Below are 17,082 nucleotides of genomic sequence, written 5' to 3' on the forward strand. Positions count from 1 at the left end.
GAATTCACGACTGAGTGTGGGTACTTGCTGCTTATCTAGATTTAAGATCTTTCTTGCTTGCCCGAATAAATCAGCAAAATAATTAAATTCAGATCTTCCTGAGTTACTACACATTATTTTTCTGTATTCTGAAAATAGTGTTACAATCTCTTATTCTTATAAGTTTATCTCTGTAACGACCTATTCTATCGCTACTAAAAATATCTATATTAAAGGTATACGAACATCATTCGTCATAAGATTAGGATCAATTCCTTAGTATGTGAGTACATTAATTGTGAATAAAGGTCGTACTATGCTCCTTTCTCAAAGTTAAGTTGAAAATATTTTTCTGATTTAATTTTGGACTTGAGTTTAAACTAAGGTCAACTTCGAACGACCATGAATTAGGTGTCCCATGACCTATCAAATTAAAAGTCTATGAGTCTTCCTTCCAACTCCATCGAGTTTGCCTCATTTGGGGTTCAGAGTAAAAAGTTATGCCCATTTTACTGGACATTGTCCATGCTAATTCCGCTGTAGCGGGATTAGGCCGCCAGAGCGGGATTCAACGGGAAATAAATAAAAAAGAGGCGTATTTTATTATCTCCTTCTTTTCTTAAGTAATAAAATAGATGAGGGTTACCCTAAAAACTCTCAAAAAGCTGTTCTAGGCTTGGAGACAAGGGAAGAAGGGAATTCTGGCACAAGGAAAGCTACAACCCGCGGATTTCAGGCGCGGCTCCGTAGTTTTTCTCTTCAGAAGTCAAGGATCATGCTTTAATCCTTCTACAAGTGCTTGACACCCAGGTAGACTAGGTTTTCTCAATTGAGTAGTTATAAATTTATTCTCATCACTTAGTATAATGTAGATTGACGAGAAATTTCATGCCTAGGCCTTCAGGCACGGAGTCTGTATGGTTAGATGATTGTCAAGTATTGTTTAGAGTGGGAATGTATATTATGGGTCATGATTATTACGGGACTAGTGATAAAGGTCCAATATTTGAACGTAAACCTTGGTGAAATTGTTTAGAAGGCCAATGACTTTTGTGAGAGTAAGTGTAGACAATAGCCGGGTCATAACGAAATTCTGAGACATGGGGATTGATGTATATAGAGAAATGTATTTATACAAATAATTTTGTGTGTTCATGTTGATTATTCTCTATAAATTACTTGAGTAATGCGAATCATGAAATAAATAGTGAAAATGAATGACTTAGTGTTGATAAATCTCATGCCTTGAACATATTTGATTACATGTGGTTGTAGGTTATGATTTAGTCTATATCATAAAGAGACTCTTAATAGTGATTGAATAATCTTGTGAAGTTTTTTATGCATTTAATTATTGTGGGTGGATGATTGATATACTGTTATGATCAGTCTACAATTCCAAGACTGTAAAATCCATAATCTTGAACTTGCTCTACCAAAAGTGATGTCTTGAATAAAGAAAGCTTGATAAAATATTGTTAACGAAGAGAAAGATAGAATGAAACTAATGAAATGACTATTTGTGAACAATTGCATGCAATGAAACTGTTACTTGATTATGGAACTATTCATTGTAGACTACGAATGTGTTTGTGATTGTAATATTGGATCAAGTGTCACATTCCAAAATATATATTGGATCGGATGTCATATTTCGACATATATATTGGATCATGTTCCGACACATTTATTAAATTGGGTGTCATGCCGACACATTTATTAAATTGGGTGTCATGCCGACACACTTATAGTTTGGATATAGGTTCCGTGAGAGAACCATTGTGTGACTATCATCTGTGAATTGATGTTGACTATATGTGTGATGATAGAGAAACTGACCCGATTATAATTGAGCATGCCTATCCTATGTAATAATTGATATGAAAGGACCGAAGGTCCAAGAGTTACCATGTTGACTATTGTATTTGAGATTTACACATGAAAATGTATATTGCCCTTGAAATGGTAAATTGGTAATGTGCTTCTGTATACGCATGTCCGAATTGTGTTGTGGTGGCTAGATGCGTCTGTATCGTAGATATGAGATAGTGGATAAATAAGTGGAGAGTAGTTGATGTGTGGTTTAGTAAGATTAGTGACTTAAAGTTAGATATTGATGTTATCCTATTGGTACATGTGAAGAAGGGGGATTGCGAGAGAATTTGGAGATTCTGTCTCTAAGTAGGCCGCCCTAGCGAGAGGAATCCCGCTATGGAGAGGCAGCCAAAGCGGGTTAGGTCCCGCTATGGCGGGCCAGTGCATTAGAATATAAGACTTAGTCCATCTAAATACTTCCCTTTTTTAAGTGAGATATTAATTATTCTAGGGTCGGGTGTTGGTGTGATAGCTAAAGGTAGTAGACTGGTTAGGTAGAGTTAGTGGTGGCCCATAGTTCAAAAACTTTACTATGTGATAGAAGGGCTAGGCCTTGATCTATATTAGAGTTGGCAGCGGACCAACTAGAAGGGATGAGAGTTAGGCTTGGGCGACTTTAATGGGGTTAATGGGAATGATAAGGGTTGTGCATAAAGGTTTGGTGAGCGTATTTCCTTAAGATCATGATTTCTTCTTGTTGATTTCTTTATATTATGCAGTGGGTATTAGGTTGACCGATGATGTCTACTAGTACTTGTTGTTTGTACTGATACTAATCTTGTTATGCCTCATGGCATAGTATAGTTGCAGGGTTAGTGATGTTTCATAGTTGAAGATGAAGATGAGTTTCCAACAACTTCTACTCTTCCTTCCTTATGGTGGGGAGCTATATCTTATTTTTATTTATAAACTATATTTTTAGATACTCTTGTCCTATTTAGACTAAATTCCTTTGGGGTGTTAAAGTGTTCTTGTAATAAACCTTGGAGAGTTTTTAATTTAACATATAGCGATCTCCTAATTCTTTTAGACTTTTTAATCTGCATTGTATCAAACTTCGGAATGTTCTTTTATTTAAGGGGTTGAGAATTCTTCCAACTAGATATTAGAATAGGTGACTGTACGGCCTAGTGAGTTGAATCGTGTCAATTTGTAGCTTGCTAGTAAATTGTTTGGCACTCAAAAAGACAACTTATGACTAATTAATTATCTTTAACTTTAATTTGAGACATTATCATTAGATTAAAAAAATATTGTAACTTATGTTTATTTACAGCTTGATAGAAGGACAATCACGTATAATGATTTTCCTAATAGTAAGATATTATATAATTCAATCAAGATAAATTAATGAAAAAATCAAATTATAATTAAAATGTCAGTCAAAATTATTTAGGCTATCAAGATTAATATTATAGACTACAAGGTATGAAATTGAGTTGTTGGCGTATTAATTTATATAGAGAAGAGAAAAACACTAAAAGGTATTTAAATGTTGACCGGACAAAAGTTGACTAATAATAATAATAATTTATTTACCTATTTTATGATAATAATTTTCTTGCTAAGATTATGTATTGTTTTTTTGGTAGGTTTTTAAGATTGATAGATTTGGTTTAATTTTGATTTCTACTCAAATCTAATGTAAATCAATATATATAGAATGTTATTTACAATATTTCCAAATTTTATCTTGTAAAAACACCTTTTACCAACTATAAAAACCTTCTTTTGTTCCATAAATTTCCACCCCTCAATTACATTCTCTATTTCTATATACATGTTCTCCACTTTTGAGATCATATTTAAGCTTTCTTTTCTATCGTCCAAAAATATTTTTCAAAATTTGAGGATCAAAATCTGAAACTTATGACCATTTTTTTCAAATTAAAGCTCTATGAGTCTTCTTTCCAATTTCACTAAGTTCGCATCCTTTGAAGAAGTAAAAACTTATGACCATTTTTTCAAAGACTACCTCTACAGAGCTTTCTGAATTCTGTCTTTAAGAAAGAAAGACAAATTTTTAAAATTTATGATTTAAAATAAATTATAAATGTTGTGTGGCTATAAATCATTGTTAAAATAGATATTTTAAAGTTAAATTGTTACTAAAGTTATATATATATGTATACACACGTAGCTTGTATCTATAATATTATTCTTGATAGTTTAAATTATTTTAACTAATTTTTTTTTTATAATCTGATCATTTTATTGTTTTGTCTTCATTGAATTATATAATGATAACTATGTGGTTAGGAAGATTCCAAATTAAGAATTGAATATCTAGAAGTGTGGAATAAAATAGAAAAGAATATAAAAACTAGAAATAAAGTTATGGGAAATGCTTCGAAGAACTATCCAATTTTCAAGAATGCGATGTTCTAAAGACTTGCAAAATCTAAGCAACAATATAAATTATGAATAGAAATCTAACAGATTTACTTGAGAAAATGAATCAAAATGATAGATTCAGATCTTGACCACTTAATGGTTCAGGTAGCTCAGGTGTGTGCGTGTATGTTCTATAGATTTACCCATTGTTGATAATGAATAATTTAAGATTACAATGAGTATGAATCAAAGATATCACAAGAAAAATTACCTTATACTATGAAACTAATAAAGGTTGAGAACTAAACTCTCAATATTACTATCAATAATCTCAATATAATGTGTCCTTAAGAATGAAAAAACCACTCCTATTTATATATAGGATAAAGAGGTGGTTGCCAATCTTGATAAAACCCTAAAAGAATAATCTAGAACTTATAAAAGCCTAATTTGTGGCAAAGCTAGAAACTACCTAATTTGTGGCAAAGCTAGAAACTAACCTAAAATTTGTGGCTAAAATAAGACCTTTTTAGTCTCTTTTGGTCATGGCTTTTGAGCTCCATTTGAATTTGATTGGGCTGTTGATTTCAGCTCCACTTAAGATATGAAATTGGCCTCCATTTGGACGTCACTTTAGACCTCTTCAAGGCTGAGTGTTTTAATCCAATATTTCTCCTCTTAGACTTCAACTTAGGACATCAAATAGTTGTAACATTTGGACAATCATCTCCTTTGGGCTTCAGCTCTTCCTCGAACAAGACCCTTTTAATCTGTGATTGAAGCCTATTGAACTTATCAATGAATTCCTTGGTTTGAGATCCTGTCATGGGTCTCCTTGAAACTTCTAAAGCTTCATCCTTGACCTTCAATGAGTAAAGCTTCCATGAATGTTGTTATATAAATTTTTACTAATTTCTAGGAAAAACATTGTATGAGATTATCACTCTATGTAACTAGAAAACAATATAATTTATGATATAGTTCTTTTTTATAATGTAATGATAGTACATCAAATTAAATTTACTGCTAATTAATTAGAAATAATTTTTTTTATTTTTCTGAAATAAAAAAATTAACTAGCACGCAATAATAGATAAATTTATAAGAATAAGAGATTGTAACGTGATTTGTTTTTTAAAAAAGAAGTATCGATCATACATGAACAAATAATAAATTAGTAGATCAAGCTTCCTGTTCAAATGAACTTTCTAGAGTGATATCAAATTGAGTCCATAATCCAAATGGTCCTTCAATATCATAAATACAATCTCACATAACTTTTAGCGTTTATGAAATGGAGTCACACTTTCCCATCCACAAACCTATATTTAGGTATGACAAAAGAAATTCATATCTCTTGTAGAGGAAACAATTCATTCCTCTATCTCCATGTCTAGAGTTGGAAGCATTTGTGGTAAATATTCAAAATCGAAGAGTACTATCTTCTTGCACCCTACTAAGAAAGGAACAAACTTTATTCTATTGTACAACCGGGGTTTCCAAATAAACTCTCAAAAAATTATAAGCACTGTAAAGGAAGAAAATTTCTCTCCAAGCTTCACAGTTTTGTGTAGTATTTCCTCATTAGGAGATTTTAATAGCTAAGTTGATTTAATTCCTCATCTTCTAATTTTTCTTCCTACAAAATAAAAATAATAAATCTCCTCATTACCAATGATTTGCTTTTGTTGATTCACATTATTAATTAGTCCTTCTTTGCCTTATTACCACCTATTTCATTTTTTAAGTTTTAACTAACCCCATTTTCCTGGATACTATATATGCCTCTAGGAAGTAGCCATACGATTTAGTTCCAATTCAGAAGATTAGTTTGTCGATTAGGCGTACCCTCTTCTCCCCACTAATTCAAGGTTACAGTCCCAATTAAGTCAAAGAGTTCGGTATGAACAAAGGTGTACATATATATTATTAGGTTAACTCACTTAGATGACTTGAAAGAGATATTAATTAAACCTCATTTGTACCTAGATAGTTATAGCCTTAATAAGTGATTGGTTGGTTCGGTATCGAATTAGTAATTAACAACGGTCATTGGACGGTGTATTGGCTCTATCATTTGATGCTCCCTTCTTTTACTTTCACTCATCAATATATTGATCTTCCTTCAAACAACACATTTTTTTTAGCCCTACTTAAGTTGATAATTCTGTAATTATAAATCACCATGAAACACATATGAAAGTCTAAATTTTAAGAGTGCACACACATAAGCATTTACTTAATAAATATACTTACGGTAAAAATGTAACTACGATAATTTTTAACGGTTAATGATTTATCTAGTAAGAAAATTGAGTAATCCGCCCCCGCAATGATAAACCTTAACTATAAAATTTTAATCCCTTCACCAACCGTTAATTGGATAATCCAATACCAATAAATAAGCAAATTTTACAGTTGGCTTATTGGTTACGGTTCGATTTTGAACCACCCTAATTCCAATCCATAGGAAAAAAATCTATTTTAAATCCACCCTGCATGTGTTTTTTCTAATTATATATTTTAAACTGAGCTTGATACTAGAACTGAAATTTATAAAATTGTTTTTCATTTTTCTGCCAAGTAATATTTAATTTGATAGATAATTACTTGAAATTAATTTCTTGGAGGTCAATTGTGAATTTTCCTGCCAAGTAGTATTAATTTTGCATGATCTTCTATTCAATTTGGGTTGACTGGGCAAAGAATGAAAATATAATAATAATAATAATAATAATAATAATAATAATAATAATAATAATAATAATAATAATAATAATAATAATAATTTATTTTCCTATTTTATGATGTTTATTTTCTTACTAATAATTAAGAATATGTTTTTGGTAGGTTTTTAAGATTGATAAATTTGGTCTATTTTTGTCTTTTGATAAAATCAAATATAAATCAATATATATAGAAGGTTATTTACAAAATTTCCAAGTATTATCTTATAAAAACATCACATACCAACTATAAAAATCCTTCTTTTGTACCTTAATTTCTACCCCTCAATTGCTTTCTCTAATGCAACTTGAGAGTTAGGGATATTCAAGCACCACTTCTTGCTCTCTTTTCTGTTTGTTTTCTGGTGTCTCTCTTGCAACATCTAAGAAACATAGAAACAAATCATGTCATCTTTGACTGCATTGAAGAAAAACAATGAAAATGCTATACTCAACGCAACTGATGTTGAGGGATTTATCAATCATTCTCGAGGAGAACATAAGAAGGCCAAGGAGAAAATTGAAACAATAAAAAAGATGATGGAAACTTTGAAGAAGAAAACGGAATCTTTGCAGAGAAAAATTGAAGATATAAAGATAGCACATCTTGAACAAGAACAAGCACATCAAGTTGAAAAGGCCAAGTTACAAAAACTTGACACCCAATTGGAGCATGCTCAAGCAAAGCAAAGGGAGATTGAGCAACTCAAGAATTCAGCTCCTCGAGGGATTAAATCCACCACTCAACCTCTACCTCCTCTAGCGTACGCAGAATTTTTTATAAGTGGTGGTCGACATTTAAAGAAGAGAACAAATTAGAGGGAATAATATATGTTTTTATCATTGAGATTTCATTTTTTTTCTAGCAGAGAAGTTGTTTCTTCGTTTAGTTATCGACATGTAATAGATTCTCGTTAAAGTTTAAGAAATCTACTTATTGAAAAAATAAAAGTAGTTATTAAGAGTGACAAGATAAAATTTAGCATGTAATAGATTCTCCTTAAAGTTGCTTGTCATGCTTTTAGTTTTTAGCTTAAGTTACTGTCAACTTTTATTTTTTTAAAAATTGCTTCTTCTATACATGCCCTCCACTATGGAGATTATATTAACAACATTCTTTTATGTCCAAAAAATTATCCCAAATATATGAACTATTTTAAGATGGTTATTTCAACCAATCTTATTAAATCTTTATTCTCATTGTCTAAATTTATGTGACAGTTTGAGAGACAAATTACTATTCTAGGTTTTCGAAGAGAAAAAGAAAAATAATTTTAAGCTCATGTAAAGATGTTCAATTTACTTTATGTTTGTGTATGAGGTATGTGTATTGTAAAATTTGTTCAATAACCGCTTCTACTACATTTTAAGGAGTAAATGATATATATACTTACCTTTTAATAATTATGAGGTTTCAGATACAAGAACATCTTATAACCAGTGTGAGATATTAAATTGTTGACGATAGTAACAAATTTAAGATAAAGCTTCGCAGTGGAAACTCTATCAACCAAAATATGGAATGCAATAGTGAGGAGCGATCCACCAAAATCAGCAACTCCTTCCATCAATACTAAACCTAAGGGCTCATCTGAGAGTATAGAAACAGAGCGCTTTTTTTTTCTTTCGAAAATCGAGACTCTTGATTGAAATTTTCTAGTGATGAAGTTTATCAGCAAAGTGTAGAATTAGATCATCAAGTGTATTAACATTTCTGTCAAATTTGCTTCGTTTTCTTTATGTAAATTTCAATAGAGCGGTTATGAATTTTTTTCTTCCTAAAATAATGCATATGCTAGATTGTTCGTTTATTTGAAGGATTAATTGTAAAGTAAGATAAATAAAGATGTAATAGTTGTTTCCTGTATGAAATTAGTTAAAGGGAGTAACTAATTGGAGATTAACTACTTAAAAAAATTAAATTAGGCTATAGCCTAGTTATGTTGTATTTCATTATAAATGTGAAAATGCGAGGACCAAACCTTACCTTCAAAATACAATACGAGATATCAATCTCCCAAAAAGGTTCTGAAACAGGGAATTAAAATCTTCTTGTTTAGCGAAAAACTAACAAAAAATATTAACTTTGTCGTAATGTGACCCTATCAAAGGTAATTTGAAGGGCCTTTGCTTCTGCAGCATTGTTGTTGTTGGAGGAGGAAGCACCACAACTAAAGTTTGATATGATGAAAATAATGAAAATAAATTAGACACGAGAATTTTACGTGGAAACCCCTCTAACTGATAGAAGGGAAAAACCACGGGGTAGAAGGATCTCACTATAAAAATATGGAGTACACAACTCTCAAATACAAGGAGAAAACAACAATTAATACTTCTCTCTTGTAAAAGGAACAACTACTAAAGAGGACACTCAAGACTACAATATTTATCTTGGTGTATAACTCTCTTTGTATTCTTACTCTCTCTTTCTAGGATGGGATAAATGAGGGCAAGAGGTCTTCTATTTATAGGAAACTAAAAACGCGTAAAATCCGCGTATTGAACCTCCCTTTTTGACTACGCGTTCAAAACGTGTTTTGTTCTTTTTTTGACTACGCGTTCAAAATGCGTTTTGTTTCTTTTTGACTACGCGTTCAAAACGCGTTTTGTTGACTACGCGTTCAAAACGCGTTTTGACTATCTTGCATGCTCCCACTTGAAGATTTAATTGAGAATCAATTAAGTCTTCACACCATCCTTTCTACCCAATTACTGCAATGTTACGTTTCTGCTAGGCCAATAGAAAATCGACACCATATAAACTTATTACTGTTGATCGGCTTCGTAAACATATCTGCCAGGTTGTCATTAGTGTGAATTTTCTGAATATCCACACTGCCTTCTTCCACCTTCTCACGAACAAAGTGATACTGAACTCGTATGTGCTTTGTCCTTGAATGAAATGCAGGATTCTTTGCAAGATGCAAAGCGCTCTGACTGTCACAAAATAAAGCAATCTTCTCTTGTTTGTGCCCGAGCTCCTCCAGTAACATCTGCATCCATATTGCTTCTTTGCTAGCTTGTGTAGCTGCTACATATTCTGCTTCCGTCGTAGATGTAGCCACGATAGATTGCAGTTTTAAAACCCAGCTTACAGCTACTCCAGCAAGAGTAAACACATAACCTGTGGTGGACTTGCTTTTATCAAGATCACCTGCATAATCTGAATCAACATAACCTTTAACAGTAAAGTCTGATCCTCCATAACACATTGTAACATCTGAGGTACCCTTGATGTATCTTAGAATCCTCTTAACAGTATTCCAATGCTCTCTACCAGGATTAGCCATGTATCGACTAACCACTCCCACTGCTTGTGCAATGTCAGGTCTTGTACATACCATAGCGAACATTAAACTTCCCACTGCTGATGCATACGGTACTCGAGACATCTCCATCCTCTCTGCTTCATTGCTAGGACACATACTTGAGGATAACTTGAAATTAATAGGAAGTGGGGTAGAAATTGACTTACAGTCTTGCATCTTGAAGCGTCTCAAGATTTTCTTCAAGTAGTTCTTTTGAGAAAGCCAAATCTTCCTATTATTTCTGTCTCGGTGAATTTGCATCCCTAGAATCTTGTTTGCTGGTCCCAAGTCCTTCATTTCAAACTCCCTAGCCAACTGTGCCTTTAATTTTGTAAGACGATCTTTGTTGGGGCCTGCTACCAACATGTCGTCAACATACAACAGCAAAATAACAAAATCTTCATCACCAAATCTCTTGTAATAAACACAAGGATCTGAACAATGTCTGTTGTATCCAAGGCTTATAATGAAGGAATCAAATCTCTTATACCAACATCTCGGCGCCTGTTTGAGACCGTATAGAGATTTGTTCAACCTGCAAATCAAGTTCTCTTTTCCCTGTTCTTCAAAACCTTCTGGTTGGAGCATATAAATTTCTTCTTCAAGCTCTCCATGAAGAAATGCAGTTTTGACATCTAACTGCTCCAAGTACAAGTCAAATGTAGCACACATCGCCAGGACCACTCGAATTGTTGTGAGTCGAACCACTGGAGAAAATATCTCATTGAAGTCTATACCTTCTTTCTGAGCGAATCCTTTTACCACCAATCTTGCACGATACTTCTCCACTTGATCATTACCATTGCGTTTGATCTTGTAGACCCATTTGTTTCCAATGGCCTTCCTTCCTTGTGGTAATTGAACAAGATCCCATATTTTATTTTTATGAAGAGCTTCAATTTCTTCTTGCATTGCTGCCACCCACAGAGATGATTCTTGGCCTTTCATAGCCTCGTGAAAATTTGAAGGCTCTCCATCTTCTGTTAGTAGACAGTATGCAATATTACTCTCCATAGAATAATCTGAGTGCCAAGCTGGTTCTCTTCTCTCCCTAGTTGACCATCGAACTTGTGGAGTTTCGATCTCAGCTTGCTCTTGTTCTTCGTGCTCTGGTGCTGCTTCAGAAGAAACTGGAACTTCTTCTATTTCTTCAACTTCAACTGTAGTAGTCTTTGATTTTTCTTTTAAAGTGCTATTTTCTTTTGCTTGTATCTTGTTTTCAACAAATACAACATCCCTGCTGATTACCACCTTGCGGGCTGTGGGATTCCACAAGCGATACCCCTTGACTCCATCAGCATACCCTAAGAAAATGCATTCCCTGGATTTTGGATCCAACTTTGATTTTTCTTGGGTGTTGTACATAACATAAATAGGACTTCCGAATATATGTAAGCGAGAATAATCAGCTGGTTTTCCTGTCCACATCTCCATTGGCGTTTTCAGATCAATTGTGGTTGATGGTGACCGATTGATCACATAACAGGCGGTTTTGACTGCTTCTGCCCAGAATGGTTTTTCCAACCCTGCAGTTGCCAATATAGCTCTTGTCCATTCCAACAAGGTTCTGTTCATCCGCTCTGCTACTCCATTTTGTTGTGGAGTATATGCCACCGTGAATTGCCGTTTAATACCTTCTTGTTTACAGAAGTTATTAAATTCATCACCAGTGTATTCTCCTCCATTATCTGTCCTCAAACACTTGATCTTTTTCTCAGATTCAAGTTCCACCCGCGCTTTGAACTCTTTGAAAACTGGAAAAACATCTGCCTTCCTCTTGATTGGATACACCCAACTTCTCCTGGAGTAATTATCAATGAATGACACGAAATATTTCGCTCCTCCTAGAGACTCCACCGGTGCTTGCCAGACATTAGAGTGAACCAGATCTAGTATTTCCTTGCTTTTAGCAGAGGAACTCCCTAGCAATGTCTGTATTGTTTGTCAGGTTGATGATGAGTTGATCATACGAGTCAGGCAGACTTTGAAGTAGAAGCTCCGCACGTTCAGTACCCTCTATTTTGCAACCCATTGTTGTAAGTTGCGAAAATAAAGTATTCAAAGTATTGATGTGTTCAGTAACTGACATGGATTCTGCCATTCGAAGAGTATACAATCTTCTTTTTAAGAAGATTTTATTATGTAAAGACTTGGCCTCATACAACCCTGTAAGAGTATCCCATATTTCCTTCGTAGTTCGCTTTTCTGCCACACTGGACAACACTTGATCAGCTAGTGCCAAGTGTAGATCAGCAACTGCGTTGCTGTCTATGTCGTTCCACTTGCTGTCATCAACAAAGTCTGTGGGCTTGCCTTCAATTGCAGCTAAGCAATTGTCTTTTCTCAATATCGCTTTTATTTTCATTTTCCACAATGAGAAATTAGTCCCATTGAATTTTTCAACATCAAACTTTGTTGTACTCGACATTGTTATTTGCTTCACACCCTTCTAGATCGTTTCTGAATATTTTTGTGAACAATCGTGACAAACTGTACCGTCACCGAAATTTACTATTCACGTGAATAGTACTGTTCACCAAATTTACTATTCACAAATAGTACTTTCGCATAAAACAGACAGAATAACTAAGGGCTCTGATACCACTGTTGGGGGGAGGAAGCACCACAACTAAAGTTTGATATGATGAAAATAATGAAAATAAATTAGACACGAGAATTTTACGTGGAAACCCCTCTAACTGATAGAAGGGAAAAACCACGGGGTAGAAGGATCTCACTATAAAAATATGGAGTACACAGCTCTCAAATACAAGGAGAAAACAACAATTAACACTTCTCTCTTGTAAAAGGAACAACTACTAAAGAGGACACTCAAAACTACAATATTTATCTTGGTGTATAACTCTCTTTGTATTCTTACTCTCTCTTTCTGGGATGGGATAAATGAGGGCAAGAGGTCTTCTATTTATAGGAAACTAAAAACGCGTAAAATTCGCGTATTAAACCTCTCTTTTTGACTACGCGTTCAAAACGCGTTTTGTTCTTTTTTTGACTACGCGTTCAAAACGCGTTTTGTTCCTTTTTGACTACGCGTTCAAAACGAATTTTGTTGACTACGCGTTCAAAACGCGTTTTGACTATCTTGCAGTTGTTATAAAACTTGATAGTTAATAGGTATGGCAAAGGCTATAATCAAATCACCCAACTCATTCCTCACTACACTTCCAACAGGCACCAGCTGAAGCCAGCAACTCTAAAAACCATCCAAACTTGGAATCAATCCTCAGAATTCATTCGAGACCCCCACAGAAACAAACCAATATGCAAATAAGTCCAAAAATTGACCATGGTCAAACCCATTTACTAAGTCATAAATAACCCTCCGGTCCTAATGGAAGAATAAAAACTCAATTCCATGTTCGTTGACCCAAAATAATGACTTTCATCAAACTTCTAATTTTTAAGTTATAGAATTAGATATTCTTATATCCATGTCACGATCTGAACTAGGGTGTGATAACACTTGTCCTTTTCCACCGGAACAAGTTAACCTAAACTCAATCAACTACGAAAATTAAAGCAGAAGCAGTTTAAATATATATATATATATATATATATATATATATAAGTGGAAGTCTTAGTCAACTACAATATCCCAAAGACTGGTTTTCACATGTACAAGTCTCTAATACATCGAAAATAAAAATAAGTACAAGTCTCAATGTCTTTGTTTCCCAAATAGAACAAAGCATAAATAAAAGAGACAAGGGAGATTGTCGGCATCGAACATCTACCTCTCAAAAGGAATGAAAACTGAATCACTGTCCGAGATCAGAACCTACACAAGTGTAGATAGCAAGGAGTGAGTACCAAAAATTACGATACTCAACAAGCCAACTAACAAAACAGAGTAAATCTAATAGACACTAAACTTCTTTCATCCCAATCGAACCTTCTCAATTACAATCTATACTAAACAGTTCATATAAAACATAGATCAACCATAGTTCGTTAGCATCACCGATTGAGTCAGATCAGTAACAAAAACATCAATCGCAAAGTTACAAGGGGCATATACACAACTTCACGGTGACATAATTAAGATGTAATGCAATGCAATGCAATGTGATGTCACGTAAAGTGATGCATGTTTGTCCTAATGATACACATCCGTTGTATAGCAAATCAGAATCCATGGGGGCCGCACAAGGACCATGTATCCGCTGAAACCATTTTCCATTGGCATCATCATTAATCGCCGGAATCATTTTCCATCGGCATCGCCGAAACCATTTTCCATTGACATAAGTATCAATCATTGGAACTATTTCACATCGACATCATCGAAACTATTTTTTATCGGCATAAATATCAATCGGGTCTCATCACAGTCTTCCAGAATCAATTCAAATAAGCATATTCACATAAATAATGAAAGAATGCTAGTATCCACTATCACAACATAATTCATATCAATGCAATTCACGCGTCACACTATCAATAAAATATCAACATCAATAATTACATTATTCACATCATTATAAGTCATTAAGTCTCCATTTCGTTACCTCTTTTTATCACAATTACTGATCAATTGGTGAGCAAGTATTTCCACGTCCATTCCTATAATCAACAATGAGCAAATAAAAATTTCATCAAGTTCACAATCACATTTAGGCTATCACAGCATTTCATCAAGTTCACGTCAAGTTCAAGTCAAGAGGTTCATGTTTTCGATCACAATCATAGCACACTTAGACTTTTATTAACCCGATCTTTCATTAAGCATAATTTACATGATTATCACCCCAAACCTTGTTCCCATTACTCTCCAACACACATACAAAAGCAAGTTCAAATAATCTACAAAATTTTGGGGGTTTTAGACGTTCACTTGCATTAATCGATACTTGGTCCATCACTAGCTAACTTGAGCCTTCCCTTTTTGAATAGAGTTCAAAATACCACAATCTATTCAAATAGTGATTCACAATCAAATTACGAAACTAACAACACCAAAATCATCAAATTCAGGGAAAATGGTCAAAATGGGTCAAAAATCCGATTCGAAAATGGGGTTTAAATTCAAAAATATTTGGATGAAAATGATCCTCAAAGAATTTGGAACTTATTAGTGAAAATTATTTCAAAAAATGGAGTTCAAAACAGCCCATAATCACCATTTAAAAAAATTTAAAGTTCTTGATGAAATTTCCTAAATTTGGAGTCCAAAATCCTTAAATTCGAAGTTAAATCATGATATAAACAATAGGTAATGTAGATTTTAGGTTAAGAATACATACACAATCAAATAGCCTCAAAAAATCATTTCCCAAATTGCCTAACCGAGATCTCAAGGTCCAAAAATAGAGAAAATGGACCAAAACCCCTCTAGTGTTGCGATCGCAACCCTCGCTAAAGCGAAGCCTAGTTGTGAAAGTGACCCCCGCAAAAAAAAACAGACTTCACTAAAGCCCCCACTTTTTCAAAAATAAATTTTTAAATTTTCTTTTATGGGTGGAGGAGGGGGTTGGTGAGGACGGGGGTGGGGGCTGGTAGGGGGTCGGGGAGGAGATGGGGGTAAAAAAAATAAAAAATTTAAATTTTGAATTAGTTTTCTAAAAAATAAAGTTTTAAATTTCTTTGGGTGTAGGGTGGTCGGTTAGGGATGGGGTAAAAAAAATGAAAATTTTAAAATGTGAAATATTTTTTAAAAATAAACTCTTATTTTTTAAAAAATGAAATTTTAAAATTTTAATTTTTTTTTCGGGGAGGGGGTCGTGGTAGGAGTGGGGTAAGAAGAAAACATTGTAATTTGAAGTTGGAGGAGAGTTTTGAAAAATGTTTTCCTTAGTTTTTCGATGAAAGTCATTTTCCTTAAATTTGAGAAAAATAAATTAATTTGAAAAATATTTTCCAAAACATTTAAGCCAATCAAACATGGGAAAATTGAAAAACATTTTCCTTCGTACCAAACACACCTGACATGTTAATGGCTATATGTAAATTCTAAATATCACTCTCCTAGAGCCAAATCGGTGCCCCATTTTATACGTTTGAGCCAGGGAATTTAAACAGAATTTCCTACATCTGAATTTTATCAAGAATTTCTTTCTTTGGGTATGTCTCCTCAGTTTCTTTTCTCTTTCATTTCCTAATTATTAACACAGTCTGGTCATGTAGCCTTCTATATAGCTCATCGATAGTTGCCTTGGAACAAACTCCTCACTCATCTTGTTGTCCCAACTCTTCCTTCTTCCATGAGTTTTATTGCGTTATTGCCTAGGAGAAATGTCAGCATTAATCCTAGCCGCATTTGCAAATTAGTGCATCTTTCTTCCTCCTCGCCATCTTGTCTTCACCTTGTAAAGTATTTGGAGAGAAAACACTTGTTCCAACAACTTGTATTTGTTTATTAAAACCAATAGGAGTTAAGAGACCCGTATTTGAATTTACAAATGCATCTAAGAGTTGTTTATCCATATATAGTAAGACATTTATTCCAGGAAGAATTTTGATGCGTAAACAGGAAGCATGAAGTAAATAGGTGGTGACTTACAAGAGATAAACCAATCTTGAATTATGCTTTTCTGGAGAAGGATCAAGGTTAATGTGAATAATTTGCTCACAAAGAAAAAACGAGTTACATATTGAAGGAGAAGGCAGAAAGTATGGCAGAACGGATATAACAGGGCATAACTGTTCTTTTGTAGAAGTTGGATGCTTGATGGGACAATGCTATCTTTGCTGGATAGTTTTTAAGAGTGTGAAACGATAAGTTGCACCTGTTCAGGAATAGAGATGTTGGGGTCTGTTCAAGCTTGAGAATTGATGGAAGAGTTGTTGATTCTGGTGGATCGCTTCTCACAATTGCATTCCATATTTTGTTCCATAAA

Source organism: Solanum dulcamara, chromosome 4 (genome assembly GCF_947179165.1).
Source record: "Solanum dulcamara chromosome 4, daSolDulc1.2, whole genome shotgun sequence".
Taxonomy (NCBI): Eukaryota; Viridiplantae; Streptophyta; class Magnoliopsida; order Solanales; family Solanaceae; genus Solanum; species Solanum dulcamara.